The following is a 14033-nucleotide window of genomic DNA, read 5'->3' as shown; positions in this document are numbered from 1 at the left end:
AAGTTCCAAATATCACATTTTTGTGCCCATGTAGCAAGAAAGAAAATGTATAGTGCATCATAACATCACCTTTCAGTCTCAATGTGAAATATAGAAACAAAATGAGCCACCCCACCATGCTATCAAGTTCATTCATAAACTGTAAAACTTTTTTTCATACTTAATGGAAAAAAGAACTTATAATACAAGTATCATTAAAGGTGAAACAACTGCCACAACGTTCATGAATTGTTCTCCAATCCAGTGAAATAATCAGCTCAGCTCACTATAAGGGAGCGACATCTACTAATGAGTTTTCACCAGCACAGGCACTTTATGTTTTCAGCCTTAGCATATTTTCAAACCATCTGGCATCAATGCCTTTCTGGTTCACCCAGCCTAATCTGTTCAGAATTGAATATAAAACTAGACCTACGTGCACTTTGGGGAAACCAAAGAACAGCATACATGAATAATAATGTTCCAAACAGCAGCTCTAAACTAGTTTATACTTGAAATGTGTTTTTTAAAATATTTCTATTGAAGACATTAAAGCTCTTTTTAAAAATACTAGAATGGTTCAAGAAATCTGTATGAGTCATAGCTGTCATGGGTTACCCAAATCTCACTTTCTTTTTTTCTTATTTTAATCTGATCACTAAATAAACCATTTGAAAAGATCCTTCCACAAAAGTCATTGATAAAAATGCTACCATTTCTATACTGAAAGGATCCAAAGTTTTACATCTTATTTTTCCCAAAATTAGTCTGCTTAGCCCTAAAACACTTAGAGTACGGAGGGAAAAACTAAGAGGGAAAAATATTCACGAAAGCCTTTTTTCTTTTATATCCTGTTACAGCATTATTGTTCTTGGCAGCTCTCACATTTCTTTTGCTTAAAAATCAAGAGTCAGAATTGCTACTTAAGAAATTGTTTAAAAAGCTATCGATATTCTAGGGCCAATATCCCTGTTAAAACCAAATCTTGCTCATCCTCACTGCTGGCATAAAAAACAAACGACTTTTTCAGGATAATTTTTTAGAAGCAGGGATAATTCACGTAGCACCATATAACACAAGTTAAAGCTTCCAGACAAAGGCTGAGAAACAAGGACCAAGATCAGCAAATCTTAAGGTTAATTCATGTAGGTCATGTACACACATACACTCCAACCCAGTGAATAGTCACAATTCCTGGGAGAAAGCTGCTTCTTCCTCCCTAACTGTGAACCACTCTATTTCCCAATCTTGTGATTTTCCCTTTTCTGCCCTCCTCTTACTCTCCAAGACAATTGCATCTTCCTTTCAAGTTACATGGAATCCCAACCTAATCACATTATAAATTCTCAGTTACCTTTCCTGACATTTCCCCCCACCCCCCGCAAAGATTAGCCTCTTCGCACGTTTTTCTTTAGAGCTGGGGTGAAATGATAGAAAAGCGCTGTGGAATTCCCGCTCTTCCCAGTCTCTTCCCCCATCCCTCCTCTATCCATCCCCTTTCCCGCTTCCTAATTCTTCTACCCCAGGGCCAGGGAGCTTGATCCTAAACTAAGGATATCAAAGGGAACCTTTTTTTTCTCCCGGGTTTTGCATTTTCTTTGCTGTTACCCACGGAGGGGAGAGCTGGGATGTCGAATTGAAACAAAGAATTTCAAGTCCCTTTCCCTAGAACTTTGGAGTAAACACACACACGGAAAGGGCATCAGCCAGGGCTCTTCTTTCCTACCATGAGACCCCCTTCCTCTCACAGCTCCCTCCTAGCCCTTCACTCCTCGGAAAGATCTGGAAACCGTTCCCTTTAGGCCCTAAGGCTTGGAGCGGTCCCCAGTCAGCCTCCTCATCTTCCTCCTTAAAGGGACAGATAATATTTACATTTTCTTGAATCAACTTCTCCCAAAGTTCCAGGGCTTCTTCAAAACCTTATATAGTTCTTAAGGTCTCAACTCTGAGACTCGCCCCGAAATGGGTGCCCAGCCTCTCCTGAAGTGGAGGTACAGCCTTTCCCAGACGGGTTTCTCCGAGCTCCAACCGCAATGCCAGTGCGCTCAGCTCCAGCAAGAGATGACTCCCCAGACTCTCAGGGAGACCGAGTCCCCACGAGGCCACACGCCCCCGCAGGGCAGGGCCCGGCTCCCGATCTCCTCCCCAGGGACCCTCGACATTGCTGGTGCGCTCCGTCCCTGCGGCCCCCGCCCCCCCCCTTCTAAGGGAGACCCGGTCCTCACTCCCTTCAATAATCTCAAGTTGCTCGGTCCTCTCGTAGCCGCGGGGGAGGAGAGGGGTGCTGAGATTTCCCCGTACAAGCCCACCCTCAGCCCCTTCCGCGGCCGCAGAGACCCGAGAACGCAAAAGAGGCTCAGGGTCTGTCCCCCGTCGGCGATCCCGGCCCAGGCAGGCCAGGTCCCTCCCCCTCGGAAGCCCCGAGCCGGTCAGCCTGGCCACTCGCGGCGCGGAGCGCGCTCAGCCCCCCGGGGTCTCTGCCCTCGGGCCGCCCTCGTCCAACCAGCCCGCGCGCCGCGCGCCTTCCCGGCCCGCCGCACTGGCCGCGGGCTCTGCGCCGCGGGTTCCTACCCGCAGCCCCGGATGCCCGGGGCCGCTCGTCGCGAAGCCCGCTCGCACCGCTACCTGCAGGGGCCGCCGCGCCTCTCAGCGCCCCGCCGCCGCCATCTTGCATTTCAAACCGGCTGCACTTTTCAAGGAGTCAACTCTGACCTGTGAACCCTACACCCGGAACCGCTCGGCGGTCCGGCTCACGGCTTCAGCAGATCCGCAGACTCGGTGGAACGTAAAGTCTGGGGTGGGGGTGCTAGGCCAGGCGCGCGCCCCAGCGGCCGACCCGGGGCGAGAGCGGGGGAGGGGAAGAGCCGGCCGAGGCGGGGCCCTCCCGCGCGCGCGCGCCCTCCGCGCGCCCCCACCCCGCTCTGCGCCACGCTTTCCACTCGCAGACCCTGCTTCTCCCCTGGGGTTCGACCCTGGCCTCCACCCCCGGATTGGCGCAGGGCGAGAGGTAGGGGGCCGCCCCGCCCCTCTGTCAACAGAAGCCCCGCCTTTTCCAAGTCTCGAAGCGGCCACGCCCCTTGCTGGTGTTAGCTCCGCCCGCTATCGGTAGAAGCCTTTTCTTCACTCAGGTCAATCCAGAAGGCAGCCCCGCCTTCTGTCAGTTGTGGCCCCGCCCCCGGGCGCTCCTTCTTCCTAAAGTCACCGCTGGATCCCGAGAAACGCCCCTTGTCATAAGTCCCATTTGGTGGCAGTACTGTCCAAGCTCCGCCCCTTTCGTCGGGAGCCCCTCCTACTGTCAATAGAAGTCGGGTCTCTCTGAAACCCTTCGGGATTCTAGCCCGAAGCTCCACCCCCTGTCAGCTGCCGCCCTGCCACCTCTTGCCTCCAACTCCAACATCAAAAGCCGGCCCTCCACCCGCTGATACCAAAAGTTCGATCCAACCTCACTTTGAACCGCGGGGCAAGACGGAGCCACCCTTTGCTCCCCGAAAGCCCTCCCTCTCCCCCTCACGAGTCACTCTTGTGGGGGGCTTTCTTTTCAAGCCGTGGTCGTCAAATACTGAACAGCTTCAATGCGAACCAGCCCTGCAAAGGAGGCCGGCTAAGGACCCAGGCTTTGGGAAAAACTACCTCTCCCCATTTCTCTTCGTCCCTTCTCCCCTCCCCACATCATTTTTTACAAGGAAAAAAGTACAGACCAAAGCAAAGGGAAACAAATCACCTTCCAGGCTACTCTTCACAGAATCTCCGGCCAGGACCTGTGGGAACTTTCCGGCGCCTTGATGTTCGTTCCCCGCCCCCACCCCGGGCATGGACCCTCTGCGCTTTAACAGCAGCGCTCCACTGAGCCACATTAATCCTAAAACATGCAGTTGCTTAAAGTGAAAGCCTGATGGTTGAAATCAGTGCACATCGGCTTCTTTTATTTGTTTGTTTTATCTTAGAATACTAGAACTTGTGGAAGCAGAAGCAAGCAAAGCTTAATCTTGCAAACATAGGTGCTCAGTCCTGCCATGCTCAACACTCTGTGTATACAACAAAACTTTAACACCACTTTAACTCTCCTGGAATTAAATTCATTGATAATGTAAACTATCTACAAGAAACTACTGTAATGTTCTGATAACATAAAGGTGAAATAAGTGAAAGTAACTTATTCTAAAATATTAAACTAATATCAAAAATACTAATAAAATACATTTTCCACTATGGAAAAACTCTGGCACCAATATAATTACAGTCCAAAACAGCCCCAACAAAATTTCAGCACGCCCCCTAGGGGGCAGTACTGTGCCCACTGAAAACTGCCTAAGATTTATCTCTGAGGAAAGGAAAAGCTTCTGATACAGAAATTCACTTTTTTTGTTCATGCCTTTAACGACTAGGTTTTTGAGCATAAGTGAATTCCAGGTACTGTGGAAGATTCAAAGCTGAGTCAGGCAATATTTCTGTCTTCAAGGAGATTACAGTCTAGTAACCAAGCAAAAAAACATGAGCATGAAAACATCAAGCCGGGGAGTTTCCACTGTGGCTCAAAGGATTACCAACCCGGCTAGTATCCATGAGGATGTGGGGTCGATCCTGGCCTCGTCTCAGTGAGTTAAGGATTCAACGTTGCTATGAGCTGTGGTGTAGGTCGCAGATGCATTCCTATCCCAAGTTGTTGTGGCTGTGGGTAGACCAGCAGCTGTAGCTCTAATGGGACCCCTAGCCTGGGAATTTCATATGCAGCAGGTGCGGCCCTTAAAAAATAAAAATCAAGCAAGGTGAGCAGTCAGAAAGATCAAGGATAGCTAGAGACCCTTTTAAGGGTATGGACTAATGAATATGAGTCTCACTTTCCTCTCTCTCTCCTTTTCTCTTCCTCTCTCATCTCTCCCTTCCTTCCTTTCTTCCTCCCTCCCTCCCTTTTTTTCCTTTTCTCCCACCCATCCTCCTCCTCTTCTTTAGCATCAGTTTATAGTCACCTCCTCTTCTCTTTAAGCTGTCTGCCTGGTTCACTGCCCAATGCCAGCAGCTCAGAGTCCTCCCACTTTAGGGCCATGTCCAGAGGGCAATTCTGTCCAGGAAAACAATTTCAATAGCTCAGTGCTGAGAACAGTGTCCTTAGCTGAATAGCTGCCAATTATTTGGTATCCTTGTACAAAGCAAGAGTGTTATCACTACTCAAAAAAAAAAAAAAGTGGTTGCAGACCTAAGCAATATGAATATATGTTTAGCATAGCAGATTGTGCCAGCCCACATAAATCTGTTTAGAGATCATGTTCACAGAGTAACTTGTTTTTATTAAAATAAACTCATTTGTAAAAATTGTAAATATGACTGATTTCAACAGCTGTGTGGCTCTAGAAGTAAGTTTTTACCCACGGATTGGCACAATTAGAAGAGTCTAGATTTTTTTTTTATGCATATGTTTTGTGATTTGTCATACACAGTCTGGTATGGAAAAACTTGAGTACTGTTAGAGATGAGAAGTTGTCCAGCAGGTTTTCAAAAGCAAAGAATTTTTGCTATTCAGAGCCTCTTCCACCCTTGGAACAGTGAAAAAAATATATTTGTAGGAAATAAAGAGCTTTGAATCAAAGGTTCTAAGCCCTGGTGTCATCTGAAGAGGAATAGACTTCCAATACCACTTTTTGAAGTAGTTTCCTTCTGTTATTATTTTTCCTTTTTCTACTTTTGGTGAAAAAGTCTTCTAAAAACATGAGACCATGAAACACATTGGCCAAAAAGACATCAAACTAAGATACTTTACACTTTTAACTAGAGATCAGTGAACTTGAGAATTTAGCCCTAGTAAAATACTCCCACAATTCTAATGGCTATTTCAGAAGGTGAACAAAAATGTTCCTGCTTAAAGCTAGTCCAGACTGAACAAACTTTCAAAGTCAGTTTAGGTCATTTCCTATTCCTCTTAGTGGCTGCTTTGTGAAAATAATAATGCCATGGATAACAACAGTAAAAAAAATTAATATTTTCATAAATGCCCCTCCCACTCCACCCTCCCCTATTTCTGTATCTAGCATAAGTCTGTATATAAAGGACTAAGGATTATAGACACAAAACAAGAAAAACAGGAAAAATTGATTTCCCAGTATTTATTCAAGTAATAATATGTTGATACACTTAAAAAAAATCATGGTGTCATCTGGGTTGGTTCATTCATTGGTGAGTACTCTATTTCCACCATAAAGTTAGGGGCTATGTCAGCAGTACTTCTGAACAAAAAATGCACCTTTTTGGACCTAAAATCTTAGGATGCAACCCCATGGGATCACCCAGCTAGAAAGCAATACTAGAGTGAGAAAACACAATGCTTCCCTATGTTTTAAAGTCTTATCAGAGGAACTTTAATATGAATGAAAAGTATTGGGAAACTTTTTTAAAAAATGTAAATTCTCAGAGTTTCCGTCATAGCTCAGTGGTTAATGAACCCGACTAGTATCCCTGAGGGACTCAGGTTCGATCCCTGGCCTTGCTCAGTGGGTTAAGGATCCGGTGTTGCCATGAGCTTCGCTATTGGTCACAGACGTATCTCAGATTCGGCATTGCTGTGGCTGTGGCATTGGCCGGTGGCTACAGTTCTGATTCAGCCCCTAGCCTGGGATTCTCCATATGCCACAGGCGTGGCCCCAAAAAGACAGAAGACAAAAAAAATTTTTTTTTTAATTCTCATGAGTTCCCTTGTAGGACAGCAGGTTAAAGATCTGATGTTCTCACTGCAGAGACTTGGGTCGCTGCTGTGGCATGGGTTCCGATCCCCTGGCCCCAGAACTTCTGCATGCCACGAGTGCAGCCAAAAATAAATAAATAAATAAAATGTAAATTCTCTCACCTTGCTCCCCAGAAGGGTCTCACTCAGTGGGTCTGGGATGAGGTCATGAATCTGCATTTGACAGGCAGCTGATGACCCTATGAGAGTGACCTGTAGGCTTCACTTTGAGAAATATTGATCTAGAAAAATGCCTTCATTGGGAACTTACTGCATTCTTGTAAAACTAAGGGTTACAAGCTAGGTAAAAAGTCAATATCTCTAAGAAGAGATATCCATTCCTAGTATTATCAGACAGTTGAACACCAACCCTGAAAGCGAAGTTCTATTTCAGTTATCAAGAACTTTTGGACCCATTGCAAACTTCCATCCTCTGGGAAACCTCATCGCTCACTAAACTCTGGAAATTTTCTATCTTATTTATTTATTTATTTATTTTTCTTTTTACAGCCACACGAGCATCATATGGAAATTCTTGGGCTGGGGTCCAATCAGAGCTGCAGCTGCTAGCCTACACCACAGCCACAGCAATGCTGGATCCAAGCCACATCTGTGACCGACGTGTGCCACAGTTTCTGGCAATTCTGGATCCTTAACCCACTGAGCGAGGCCAGGGATCAAACCGGCACCCTCATGGACACTGTGTTGGGTTCTTAACATGCTGAGCCACAACAGGAACTCCTGGACACTTCAGATGTATGATCTCATTTTACTTTCCTGGTGTCTCTGTGAAGTAGTTGGTATTGTTTGCAGTTAACATAATGAGGAAGCTGAGGTTTGAAGTTAACCTGCCCAATCAGTTGCCCAGAAACCTGTGGCAAAAACTGGGTTTTGAATTCACCCAGACCAATTCTACAATCTAATGAAGATGCTACACTTGCAGTGTCTCAGAAAGAAGATATGGATTGGCCAAGCTACAGGATGCACAGGATTCGAGAGCATTCACTGGTGTGGAAGTCAGATGGTCTTCTGTTCCCAGCCCAGACTCTCAGCTTCAGCAATTGTTGCTGCATAACAAACCCAGCAAACTTTAGTGGCTTAAAAGCCTAAGTAGCTCTCAGAGTTCCCATCATGGCACAGCAGAAGTGAATCCGACTAGTTGTCATGAGGTTGCAGGTTCCATCCCTGGCCTCGCTCAGTGGATTAAGGACCTGGCGTTGCTGTGAGCTGTGGTGTAGGTAGCAGACACAGCTCGGATCCTGCATTGCTATAGCTGTAGCTCGGATTCTACCCCTAACCTGGGAACCTCCATGTGCGGTGAGTGCAGCCCTAAAAAGCAAAAAAAGCGGAAAAAAAAAAAAAAAAGCCAAAGTAGCTCTTAAAATTTAGCTCATAACTCTGTGAGTTGGCTGGGTGGTTCTGCTGATCTTGGCTGCACTCACTCATACATCTGTGGTCAGCAGGTGGGTTGTCTGGGAACTGCCTGGTCCAAAATGGCAGTTGGCTGAGTGTCAGTGGGTCATCTAGGGGCTGACTCATCTAGGATGGCTTCGGTCCACCTTCAGTGGTTGGCCATTGATCACAGGGTTTACTGGGCCACATGTGTCTCATCTTTATTAGTGGAATAGCCTGGACTCCTTCACACACACACATAAGGGTCTAAGAAATCAAGAAGCAGTATTTAAGACCTCTTGAAATCTAGCTTAAGCACTGATAATGTCATTTATGCCCACATTTTACTGGCCAAAGCAAGTCACAGGGCTAGCCCAGATTCCACACCCACCCCACCACGATTTTTTTTTTTTTTTTTTTTTTTTAAGGCTGAACCTGTGGCGAATGGAAATTCTCCAGGCTAGGGTTGAATCAGAGCTGCTGCTTCAGTCTACATCACAGCCACGGCAACACCAGATCCGACACACATCTTTGTCCTAGGCTGTAGCTTACAACAATTCCGGATCCTTAACCCACCAGGGATGGAACTCAAATTCTCATGGGCAGCCACTATGTTGTATTCTTAAAACGCCGAACCACAATGGAAACTCCCAGATTCCATCTCTTGATGGGAGCAGCTATAAAGTCACACTGCAAAGGGTAAGGATACAGGAAGGGTGAATAATCATGGCTATATTTGTAATTGAGTGCCACAATAATTATATGACTAAAGGCAGGTTTGTTTGTTCTTTTTAGGGCCATGCCCATGGCATATGGAAGTTCCCAGGCTAAGGGGGTCCCACAGCCACAGCAATGCCAGATCTGAGCCACATTTTTAGCCTATACCACAACTCATGGCAATGCTGGATCCTTAAACCCACTGGGCAGGGCTAGGGATTGAACCTGTGTCCTCAAGGATACTAGTCAGGTTCATTACTTCTGAGCCACAATGGAAACTCCTAAAGGCAGGGTTTTTTAAAAATTAATTAATTAATTTATTTATTTTGTTTGTTTTTTTGTCTTTTTGCCATTTCTTGGGCCGCTCCCGCGGCATATGGGAGGTTCCCAGGCTAGGGGTCAAATCGGAGCTGTAACCACCAGCCTATGCCAGGGCCACAGCAACTTGGGATCCGAGCCGCGTCTGCAACCTACACCACAGCTCACGGCAACGCTGGATCTTTAACCCACTAAGCAAGGCCAGGGATCGAACCCGAAACCTCATGGTTCCTAGACGGATTCGTTAACCACTGCTCCACGACAGGAACTCCCCTAAAGACAGGTTTTTTAACCTCTCTGTTTTTACCCATCAATTGTACCCTATCTCCAAGGCTTGATAGTTCATACTATCAAGGGCCTGCCTTATCTTAATTTCTCAGAAGGTATTAGCTGAGATGCTGCTGGTATTGTCTTCTAGGGTCTTTCCAGCCTGAACATCTTCTGTTTCTGCATGAAGAGAGATTAGGCTGATTGTTTTGGTGGCCCCTCAGGGCAGGACTTTGGCCTCAAGGTTCTCATTCTTGACTTCATGATGTTCCAGTTAACACTCTCCATGCAGAAACCCACTCAAGCTAGCGCCAGTACGAAGTCACCTCTACGGCTTGTCCCTGCATGTCAACTCTGTCCTCTCTCCTCCTTCAGCTTGCCTTTTAAGACTCCTCTAGAACATGGCCCAGCCAAGCGGTCTTAGCCAAGGAGTCCAAAGTGACTGTTCAGCTCTGTTCATTACAGCTGAATGGCCTGGTTCTCAGTGTTCCAGTTCCAAAATCTAAACAGAGAATGTGACTGGTCTAGCACCTCTTTTCTTGAAAGGTCAGCTTAGTTCAATCTGCCCTGGCAGGAGGGGTGGGCAGTAGTGGGAGGGGGAAAGGGCAGCTTTCTGTGGGCAGCAGAGGCTGTGAGCAAGAGCAGTCCCTTCAGGAGATGGCTGTGAGCCAGAAGACACAATGATTCATATTTCCTGGACCCAGGCAGCCTTTTAAATCACCTTCCTATCACATAGTGTTGGTATTCAACTTCAAGGGCCTTACAAAAACCCATCTCTCTGAACATCTCATAATGAAACAGATGCAAGGTGGCTATTTCTCCCACCCACTCACCCAAAACCTATTACATGCTTTAGCTGAAACACAGGTCTATTAGTTTGCCAGGGCTGCTGTAATATGGTACTATAGGAGTTCCTGCTGTGGCTCAGCAGGTTAAGAACCTGACTAGCATCCATGAAGATGGGGGTTTGATCTTTGACCTTGCTCAGTGGGTTAAGGATCTAGTGTTGCCACAATCTGTGGTGTAGTTTGCAGACTCGCCTTGGATCTGGCATTGCTGTGGCTGTGACGTTGGCCAGCAGCTACAGGTCCAATTCTCTAGCCTGGGAACCTCCATATGCTACAGGTGCACCCCAAAAAGACAAATGAATAATAATAATAATTTTAAAAATACAGTACTACAGACTGAGTGGTTTAAACCACAGAAATTAATTTTTATCACAGTCCCAGAGGCTCTAAGTCCTAGATCAAGGTGTGAGCAGGGTCAGTACCTTCTGAGAGCTGTGAGGGAAGCATTTATCTCAGGTCTCTCTCTTTGATTTACAGGTGGTTGTCTTGTCCCAGTGTCTTCACTTTACCTTCCACTGGTATCCATGAAGGTACTAGTGGAAGGTGAAGGCACGTATGGATATCTGTATGGATACATGGATCCTGTACATGTCTGTGTTCAAATTTCTCTCTAATAAGGGCACCAAGTACACAGGACTAGGCTGCCCTGATGACCTTATTTTAAATTCCCTCTGTAAGGACTCGATCTCTAGATACAAATTCTGAGTACTGGGATTACGACTTTACCATGAATTCAGAGAAACCCAGTTCAGCCCACAACACCAAAGACCAGTCATCACTACAAACAACATACATGGTATCTGAGCCTTTCCATTTCATTGCAGCGTTGCTGGGCTTATCGGAATGCCCGTCAGTCCCCGAGAGCATCCACAGTAACTACTTATTGACTCTTTGTGTCTATCATTTATGTATAAGGCTTTTTTGAAAGCTCCAAGTCTCTGAAAAAGTGGTCACCCTGTGTATTGTTTGAGGATTTTCTTTCTTTTTTTTCCATTAGGAAGGCTTTGTTTTAAATTATGTGTAATCAAATAGTTTGTTTACACATTGCCTAAGGCAATGGTTCTCAACCCCGGGTGGACAACGGAATCACCTGGTGCTTTTAAAAAACATCTATGAAAAAAAAATCTAGGGAGTTCCCGTCGTGGCTCAGTGGTAACGAATCTGACTTGCATCCATGAGGACATGAGTTCGAGACCTGGACTCGACTCAGTGGGTTAAGGATCCGGCGTTGCCGTGAGCTGTGGTGTAGGTTGGATCCCATGTTGGTGTGGCTGTGGTGGAGGCTAGTGGCTACAGCTTCAATTTGACCCCTAGCCTGGGAAATTGAATATGCAGCGCGTACAGCCCTAAAAAACAAAAAAAGAAAAAAAAAATCTATGCCTCAGCTTCACCTCCACAGATTCTGATTATTTGGTTTAGGGTGGGATACAGGTATTGCTCTTTTTTCAAAGCTTCCCAAGTGATTCTAAAGTGCAGACAGTGGTGAAAACCACTGGCCCCAGATAAAGGCTAGGGGAGGCAAATAACTCGTGTGAAGCACCTCTACCTGCCAGGCCTTGAGCTAAGTGCTCAATGTCTTTTTCAGAATAATCCTATGGGTACTAGTTCTACATGACCCATTTTATAGACAAGTTAACTGAGTCTCAAGACTGTTTTGTGCAAGTTCTACAAGTTGTGGGGGCAAAGTTTATTTATCTATTTATCTATTTATTTATTTCTCAGTGGATTTTATTTCAACTATCGGTGTATAACAATCATCACAACCAAGTTTTGTAGCATTTCCATCCCAGACCCCAGTGCATGCCCCTACACCCCAACCAGTCTCATTTGGAAGCCATAAGTTTTTCAAAGTCTGTGAGTCAGTATCTGTTCTGCAAAGAAGTTCACTGTGTCATTTTTTATGTCGTTTTTTTAGATTCCACATGTAAGTGACACCATATGATGTTGGTGTCTCATTGTCTGACTGACTTCACTTGGCGTGATAATTTCCAGGTCCATGCATGTTGCTCCAAATGCCAAATTATTGCTCTCCTTTTAATGGCTGAGTAATATTCCATTGTGTATATGTACCACATCTTTGTTATCTACTCCTCTGTCGATGGACATTTAGGTTGTTTCCATGTCTTGGTTATTGAAAATAGTGCTGCGATGAACCTTGGAGTACATGTGTCTTTTCAAGTCATGGTTTTCTCTGGATAGATGCCCAGGAGTGGGATTGCTGGATCAAATGGGAATTCCATTTTTAGTTTTCTGAGGAATGGCTATAATGTTTTCCACAGTGGTTGCATCAACTTACATTCCCACCAAGAGTGTAATAGGTTCCTTTTTCTCCACTCCACCTCCAGCACTTACTGTTTGTAGACAAAGTTTATTTTTTCATTCAGGTTTAAATATTGGGTTATCAGGAGCCTGAGTAGGTCTGGAGGTTGGTCCACTGTTTGTGAAGTGAATCAGTACAAGAAAGGCACATCAATTTTCAGCTACTTTAAAAAAGCAGATCTGGAGTTCCTGTCGTGCCTCAGCAGAAACGAATCTGACTAGCACACATGAGGACGCAGGTTCGACTCCTGGCCTTGATCAATGGGTTAAGGATCTGGTGTTGCTGTGAGCTGTGGTGTAAGCCAGCGGCTACAGCTCTGATTTGGCCTCTATCCTGGGAACCTCCATATGCTTTGGGTGTGGCCCTAAAAAAAGACCAACCCCCCAAAAAACAAAACAAAAAAAGTAGATCTCATAGTCTTGCCTTTATACTGATTCTTCTCTCATGAGCTCAACAACCTTCAAGTGAATATATCATCTCCATTTGTCAGACTAGACTAGATTACACTGCTATAGCAAAACCAAATACCCCAACACCTAATGATTTATCTTTGGCCTGTGGCATGCGGCAGCTTGATATAGGCTCCCAGACCAGGGATTGAACCCAGGTCCCAGCAGTGAGAATGCTGAATCCTAACCACTAGACCACAAGGGAACTCCCAATTTATTCATTATTCAAGGTTTCTTGTAGCTCTCACTCTGGGGCAACTCCTACCACATGGCCACTCAGAGATCCAGGCTTCTTCCTCTTTTGGGCTGTTATCATTTGGAATATATGTCTTCTAGGTTGCTGAGGCAGAGGGATTCTGACTAGCTATTAAATGCTTTAGTTTAGAAGTGATACATGACACTTCTGCTTACAGCTTTTTTTTGCTTTTTAGGGCCACACCCCCGGCATATGCAGATTCCCAGGCTAGGGCTCAAATCAGAGCTATAGCTGCTAGTCTATACCACAGCCACAGCAATGCAGGTCTGAGCCATGTCTGTGACCTACACCACAGTTCACAGCAATGCCAGATCCTTAACCCACTGAGTGAGGTTAGGGATCGAACCCACAACTAGTCATGGTTACTAGTCAGATTCCTTTCCGCTGTGCCACTGCAGGAACTCCAGCTTAGAGATTTTTGATCAGTGCTAGTCACAGGAAATATGGGGGAGCATAAAGACATTTTGGTGAGCAGTAAACTTCTCTGCCCTGGTACAATAACAAACGGCGTCTTTTTTGGAGAACTTGCTCAAAGAGATTGAGGCCCATTTTTCACTTCACAGGCCCTGCCTCTCCAGTGCACAGTGAAGTCTGCAGTCTGTCCTTCTGTGCCATGGATGATAAGGAAAATAAATGCAAACCCATATTCTTTTTTTTTTTTTTCTTTTCTTTTTTTGGCTGAGCCTCATAAGCAACCCATGCCAGAGCTCATGGTAATGCCAGATCCTTAAACCACTGAGCAGGGCCAGGGATTGAACCCGCATTCTCATGGATA

General features: G+C 45.6%; 1 protein-coding gene across 11 annotated transcripts in view; it reads right to left on the bottom strand.

The window, feature by feature from the left end:
- ZHX1 (zinc fingers and homeoboxes 1) overlaps positions 1 to 2971 on the bottom strand; it is a 33365-nt gene extending 30394 nt beyond the window's left edge. For 4 of the 11 annotated variants that reach the window (XM_013996503.3, XM_085021728.1, XM_001928633.7 and 1 more), the window contains exon 1: positions 2605 to 2971. The gene's annotated coding sequence lies outside the window, so the exon portion shown is untranslated. Of the gene's footprint in view, positions 1 to 1851; positions 2373 to 2550 lie in introns of those variants that run through there. The other 7 variants (XM_005662871.4, XM_085021725.1, XM_085021729.1 and 4 more) reach the window with 5 other exon arrangements.
- Positions 2972 to 14033: the final 11062 nt, after the last annotated feature.

Source organism: Sus scrofa, chromosome 4 (genome assembly GCF_054392235.1).
Source record: "Sus scrofa isolate SSC_HxYL_T2T_F1_AM1 chromosome 4, Sscrofa_HxYL_maternal_Yorkshire_Landrace_v2.0, whole genome shotgun sequence".
In the NCBI taxonomy this organism is placed as follows: Eukaryota; Metazoa; Chordata; class Mammalia; order Artiodactyla; family Suidae; genus Sus; species Sus scrofa.
Note: the sequence above shows the minus strand (reverse complement) of the source record. Positions and strands in the feature narration are given on the sequence as shown.